The sequence below is a fragment of the Prunus avium genome, chromosome 7 (genome assembly GCF_965620075.1).
Source record: "Prunus avium chromosome 7, drPruAviu1.hap1.1, whole genome shotgun sequence".
In the NCBI taxonomy this organism is placed as follows: domain Eukaryota; kingdom Viridiplantae; phylum Streptophyta; class Magnoliopsida; order Rosales; family Rosaceae; genus Prunus; species Prunus avium.
Window position 1 is genome coordinate 12878907 of NC_142290.1, and position 7571 is coordinate 12886477.

Consider the following 7571-nt stretch of genomic DNA (forward strand, 5'->3'; position numbering starts at 1 on the left):
AATTGGAGTGATTGGTGTATTCCATACTTCTAGAGATTGGATTTCACTCAAAACTCACCAAATGACTCCTCCCACCATGTTATGATGTTGCCCATGTTTTGGGCTCGAACCGAAATCAATAGGTGTGAGAAATTGGACAATTCAAGTTCAACGGCAGTTCGTTCCTAATTGGAATGGTTGCTGTATTCCATACTTCTAGGGATTGGATTTCACTCAAAACTCACCAAATGACTCCTCCCACCATATTATGATGTTGCCCAAGTTTGGGGTACGATCCGAAATCAATAGGTGTGAGAAATTGGACAATTCAAGTTCAACGGCAGATCGTTCCTAATTGGAGTGGTTGGTGTATTCCATACTTCAAGCGATTGGATTTCACTCAAAACTCACCGAATGACTCCTCCCACCACATTATGATGTTGCCCAAGTTTTGGGCTCGATCCGAAATCAATAGGTGTTCCAAATTGGACAATTCAAGTTCAACGGCAGTTCGTTCCTAATTGGAGTGGTTGGTGTATTCCATAATTCTAGCGACTGGATTTCTCTCAAAACTCACCAAGTGACTCCTCCCACCATATTATGATGTTGCCTATGTTTTGGCCTCGATTCGAAATCAATAGGTGTTCGAAATTGGACAATTCAAGTTCAACGGCAGTTCGTTCCTAATTGGAGTGGTTGGTGTATTCCATACTTCTAGCGATTGGATTTCACTCAAAACTCACCAAATGACTTCTCCCACCATATTATGATGTTGCCCAAGTTTTGGACTCGATCCGAAATCAATAGATGTTGCAAATTGGACAATTCAAGTTCAACGGCAGTTCGTTCCTAATTGGAGTGGTTGGTGTATTCCATACTTCTAGCGATTGGATTTCACTCAAAACTCCTCCCACCTTATTATGATGTTGCCCATGTTTTGGGCTCGATCTGAAATCAATAGGTGTGGGAAATTGGACAATCCAAGTTCAACGGCAGTTCGTTCCTAATTGGAGTGGTTGGTGTATTCCACACTTCTAGCGATTGGATTTAACTCAAAACTAACCAAATGACTCCTCCCACCATATTATGATGTTGCCCAAGTTTTGGGCTCGATCCGAAATCAATAGGTGTGAGAAATTGGACAATTCAAGTTCAACGGCAGTTCGTTTCTAATTGGAGTGGTTGGTGTATTCCATACTTCTAGCGACTGGATTTTACTCAAAACTCACCAAATGACTCCTCCCACCATATTATGATGTTGCCCAAGGTTTGGGCTCGATCCGAAATCAATAGGTGTGAGAAATTGGACAATTCAAGTTCAACGGCAGTTCGTTCCTAATTGGAGTGGTTGCTGTATTCCATACTTCTAGGGATTGGATTTCACTCAAAACTCACCAAATGACTCCTCCCACCATATTATGATGTTGCCCAAGTTTTGGGCTCGATCCCAAATCAATAGGTGTGAGAAATTGGACAATTCAAGTTCAACGGCAGATAGTTCCTAATTGGAGTGATTGGTGTATTCCATACTTCTAGAGATTGGATTTCACTCAAAACTCACCAAATGACTCCTCCCACCATGTTATGATGTTGCCCATGTTTTGGGCTCGAACCGAAATCAATAGGTGTGAGAAATTGGACAATTCAAGTTCAACGGCAGTTCGTTCCTAATTGGAATGGTTGCTGTATTCCATACTTCTAGGGATTGGATTTCACTCAAAACTCACCAAATGACTCCTCCCACCATATTATGATGTTGCCCAAGTTTGGGGTACGATCCGAAATCAATAGGTGTGAGAAATTGGACAATTCAAGTTCAACGGCAGATCGTTCCTAATTGGAGTGGTTGGTGTATTCCATACTTCAAGCGATTGGATTTCACTCAAAACTCACCGAATGACTCCTCCCACCACATTATGATGTTGCCCAAGTTTTGGGCTCGATCCGAAATCAATAGGTGTTCCAAATTGGACAATTCAAGTTCAACGGCAGTTCGTTCCTAATTGGAGTGGTTGGTGTATTCCATAATTCTAGCGACTGGATTTCTCTCAAAACTCACCAAGTGACTCCTCCCACCATATTATGATGTTGCCTATGTTTTGGCCTCGATTCGAAATCAATAGGTGTTCGAAATTGGACAATTCAAGTTCAACGGCAGTTCGTTCCTAATTGGAGTGGTTGGTGTATTCCATACTTCTAGCGATTGGATTTCACTCAAAACTCACCAAATGACTTCTCCCACCATATTATGATGTTGCCCAAGTTTTGGACTCGATCCGAAATCAATAGATGTTGCAAATTGGACAATTCAAGTTCAACGGCAGTTCGTTCCTAATTGGAGTGGTTGGTGTATTCCATACTTCTAGCGATTGGATTTCACTCAAAACTCCTCCCACCTTATTATGATGTTGCCCATGTTTTGGGCTCGATCTGAAATCAATAGGTGTGGGAAATTGGACAATCCAAGTTCAACGGCAGTTCGTTCCTAATTGGAGTGGTTGGTGTATTCCACACTTCTAGCGATTGGATTTAACTCAAAACTAACCAAATGACTCCTCCCACCATATTATGATGTTGCCCAAGTTTTGGGCTCGATCCGAAATCAATAGGTGTGAGAAATTGGACAATTCAAGTTCAATGGCAGTTCGTTTCTAATTGGAGTGGTTGGTGTATTCCATACTTCTAGCGACTGGATTTCACTCAAAACTCACCAAATGACTCCTCCCACCATATTATGATGTTGCCCAAGGTTTGGGCTCGATCCGAAATCAATAGGTGTGAGAAATTGGACAATTCAAGTTCAACGGCAGTTCGTTCCTAATTGGAGTGGTTGCTGTATTCCATACTTCTAGGGATTGGATTTCACTCAAAACTCACCAAATGACTCCTCCCACCATATTATGATGTTGCCCAAGTTTTGGGCTCAATCCCAAATCAATAGGTGTTCGAAATTGGACAATTCAAGTTCAACGGCAGTTCGTTCCTAATTGGAGTGGTTGGTGTATTCCATACTTCTAGCGATTGGATTTCACTCAAAACTCACCAAATGACTTCTCCCACCATATTATGATGTTCCCCAAGTTTTGGGCTCGATCCGAAATCAATAGGTGTTGCAAATTGGACAATTCAAGTTCAACAGCAGTTCGTTCCTAATTGGAGTGGTTGGTGTATTCCGCACTTCTAGCGGTTGGATTTAACTCAAAACTAACCAAATGACTCCTCCCACCATATTATGATGTTGCCCAAGTTTTGGGCTCGATCCGAAATCAATAGGTGTTGCAAATTGGACAATTCAAGTTCAACGGCAGTTCGTTCCTAATTGGAGTGGTTGGTGTATTCCATACTTCTAGCGATTGGATTTCACTCAAAACTCCTCCCACCTTATTATGATGTTGCCCATGTTTTGGGCTCGATCTGAAATCAATAGGTGTGGGAAATTGGACAATCCAAGTTCAACGGCAGTTCGTTCCTAATTGGAGTGGTTGGTGTATTCCACACTCCTAGCGATTGGATTTAACTCAAAACTAACCAAATGACTCCTCCCACCATATTATGATGTTGCCCAAGTTTTGGGCTCGATCCGAAATCAATAGGTGTTCGAAATTGGACAATTCAAGTTCAACGGCAGTTCGTTCCTAATTGGAGTGGTTGGTGTATTCCATACTTCTAGCGATTGGATTTCACTCAAAAATCCTCCCACCTTATTATGATGTTGCCCAAGTTTTGGGCTCGATCCGAAATCAATAGGTGTTCGAAATTGGACAATTCAAGTTCAACGGCAGTTCGTTCCTAATTGGAGTGGTTGGTGTATTCCATACTTCTAGCGATTGGATTTCACTCAAAACGCACCAAATGACTCCTCCCACCATATTATGATGTTGCCCAAGTTTTGAGCTCGATCCGAAATCAATAGGTGTGAGAAATTGGACAATTCATGTTCAACGGCAGTTCGTTCCTAATTGGAGTGGTTGGTGTATTCCATACTTCTAGCGATTGGATTTCACTCAAAACTCCTCCCACCTTATTGTTAAGCTCATAATTTCATACATATACATGCCCAATTTACTTACTTCTTTTGCTTAGTTTCCTATAATTCTGAGTTATTTGCCTCTATTTGTGTGTTTTGTAGGCCAATAGAGCAAGAGAGCATAATTCATGCAATTCAAGCATGTTAAGGCCTAATTTGGATGAATGGAAGAAGAGCTTAAAGACAAACTCATTTTTCCTACAGTCCAGTTTCGTGGGTCACATTGCAAGATCTGTTTCAGCAATCTACACAGCTCGGATGAGGCCGCATTCTTCATGAAAGTTGTTCCAATGGGTGGGTACTATAACATATCCAAATTTCAGCCCCATTGAATAACTCTGGAGGCCGTAACCTAGCAAACACTGAACCATGCTCAGGATGGATTTTTGTCAGCGAGCAAAACGAGTTAGCAATTTGTTTCGGCCTTAACTTCCTCCTCCGAGCTTGGATTGGGCCAATACTTGTGTGGTTGGATCATACACATTCTGAACTTCACAATGGACATCTTAAAGTCATCATTTGCTTAAGAGAAGCCCAAGTTGTAAGCCCTTGAAGTTGCTGGTCATGCTGACATGAGGATGAGCTGGTTGGAAGCTTGGTCATGGTGAGCTAGGCATGAGCTATTGTAGCTAGTTGGAAGCTTGGTCATGGTGACATGAAGATGAGCTAGGGCTGCTGGTGGGATTTATTGGTGAAGTGCATCAACCAATTCAGATTTTATAATGCAAGTGTTGTATGCATTAGTGAAGTGCATCAACCAATTCATCTTTTATAATGCAAGTGTTGTATGTATTAGCCATATTGAATTCAGATTTATCACTCCCCTCTCCCTATAAATACCACATCCATTCCACATTCAAGACACAACAAATCCTGGGATTCACAACCCCACAATTCACTCCAACCATCCTCAAACACTCTCACAATCCCAAACACTCCAACAATTACCAAAACAACTCCAGCTTTCTTCTCTTCCATTTCCCTACGAATTTCATCTTCCTTAGCCATCACCACTCACTCAAACTCATCCCAAATCACCTCCATATCCTTCATACATCTTTCTAGAAGTGGGGAAGCTCTTGGAGAAGCATTAGAAGTGGAGAAGCACTTGGAGAAGCCTTGGACACCACAAGAACTTCAGAAAAAGGGTTCTTCTACTCTTATTGCATTCATTATGTTTTCTCATTTCTGTTCAAGTCTCTTTTCCATTATGAGTAGCTAAATCCATAACTAGGGCTTTGATGTAACCTAACATGAATATTCTGGGTTTATAAGTTTGGAGTTTCAAGTTTGATTCATGATTCATGTTCTTATTCATTATGCTTATAAGTTAACATGCTTGTTTGAATGATTGATCACCATTAGAACTTGTTTGTTAACTATCTTGGTTTGAATTAAGAGTATACACCATGCTTTAATTCGAATTGAACTTTGAATAGGAAGAGTATGTATGGACATTCGACAACAGGGATTAGATACATACTTGGTTGTTTAAAATGTTCTTCTATGCTTAATGGGTTCCTAATGCTTAATTTTAGGTTAGACAACAAATGATCAAATTAGGGAATTAGGAACACAAGGTTAGGACCAAACACCATGGCCTAATCATACTTTAGCTAGAATCAATCTTTGAATCTGAATTAGACTTGTTACTTGAATCTTTATAACCCAGAATTGAATTGTTATGGTGATTCGAATGCCCTAGTCTCAAAATCTGTTTTCCAACTCTTAAAACCACTCTTTGTTACATTTGTTTACTTGTTTTTGTTTGCAATTTCATTTTGCTTCTTTTGTTCAACAATCACAACCACTCTTGTTTTAAATTCTGTTTTAGACATAACCTCCTACTTTCTTGAATTTGGTAATCTAAGTACATAACTAGTTTTAACTTCTCAGTCTTCGTGGGTACGACCTCGTACTTGTCTTGCTATACTACTAATTGCCCCGTACAATTGCGAGTTAACATAATATTAACAACAAATTTTGGCGCCGTTGCCGGGGACTGAACGAAAGTTCTTCCCTGGTTATGTGCCCAAGGTTACCCTATTCTTTTTAGTGTTTCTAATTAATCTAATTTTCTGTTTCAGGTAGTTTATGTCTAAAAAGCCATTACTTGAACAAGTGAGGTCTTCGTTCCAACGTTCTAGATCTTTGAACGCAGGACCATCATTGCAACCCAGACGAGTGACCTCTGAAATTCAGAATCGTCTAGAAAGGGAGTTGTCAACTGCAAAAGAGCAAGCTCTTGCTACATTTACAAGTCTTGCTCTCCACACTAAACTTCCTGGTTCTTCACTTTCAAATTCGGAAGCAAGTTCAGACCAAGAAGAAGAAGAAATGATGGCTGCCATTGAGTTCATGGGAGAACTTGATATCCCAACAATTCCAGCATCTCCTTCAAGCATTTTGCTGCCCACTGTAGCTCGAAATTATGAGCTTAAATCTTCTCATCTTAATATGCTGCCTTCCTTTTATGGTTTACCTAATGAAGATCCATTGACTCATATAAAGGATATTTTTAATGTTGTGAGTTCTTTTCCCTTGACAGGTGTGACAGAAGATCAACTTCGAATGAGAGTGTTTCCATACACTTTAAAGGATAAGGCGAAGTATTGGTTGAATTCTTTGAAGCCTGGTTCACTCACTACATGGTCTGCCATTCAAAAGAAGTTCCTGGAAAAATACTTCTCCACGCAAAAGACCGACATGCTTAGGGACAAGATCTTGTTATTTGCACAGCAAGATGATGAATCGTTTTGTGAAGCATGGGAGAAATTCAATGGGTTGCTCAACCAATGTCCTCATCATGGGATTCCATTGAAGCTTCAAATGCGTATGTTTTATAAAGGACTAACCCCTTCTAGTCATAATATAGTCACCAATTTTGCAGGTGGTTCTTTTAAAACCAAAACTCCAGAAGAAACGTACGAACTCTTTGAGGAGATAGCAATGGAGACCCAACATACGGATACAAGAGGTAAACGTGTTATTAGTGGTTCTAATGATGCTTCTAGTATGCAGATTTCAAAACTGGAACAAAAGCTAGATGCTCTTCTTGCATTAAACTCAAGAAGCCCTCCGAAGGAAGTGTGTAGCATTTGTGAATCTCATGACCATGCTACCACAGCTTGTCCACTTGGGGCTGGATATCCAGAATTTGTGCAAGAACAAGCTAAGTTGGTAAATTCCTACAACCAAGGTCCAAGAAATGATCCATACTCTCAAAGTTATAATCCAGGTTGGAGGAATCATCCAAACTTTTCATGGAGAAATACCCAGAATCAAGCAAATCCCCCTTCATTCCAAAGGCCACAACAATCATCATCATCATTGGAAGATATAGTGAAGCAGATGGCAATCAACCAATCCAATTTTCAGCAAACTACACAAGCTGCCATCTCCAAATTGGAAGTCCAATTAGGCCAAATAGCTGCTGAAATAACTCAAAGAGTGCCTGGGAAATGGCCAAGCCAAACTGAGATCAATCCAAAGAACCCAGAAGCCAAGGCCATTCATGTGCTCAGATCAGGTAAGATCATTGATAATAAAGATAATTCTAATCTTT

General features: G+C 40.4%; 1 non-coding gene across 1 annotated transcript; it reads right to left on the reverse strand.

The window, feature by feature from the left end:
• Window positions 1-6712: 6712 nt before the first annotated feature.
• LOC148293015 (small nucleolar RNA R71) lies at window positions 6713-6819 on the reverse strand. The gene has a single exon (XR_015825882.1). It is a non-coding gene; the product is annotated as a small nucleolar RNA R71 (small nucleolar RNA).
• Between the last annotated feature and the right edge of the window lie 752 nt (window positions 6820-7571).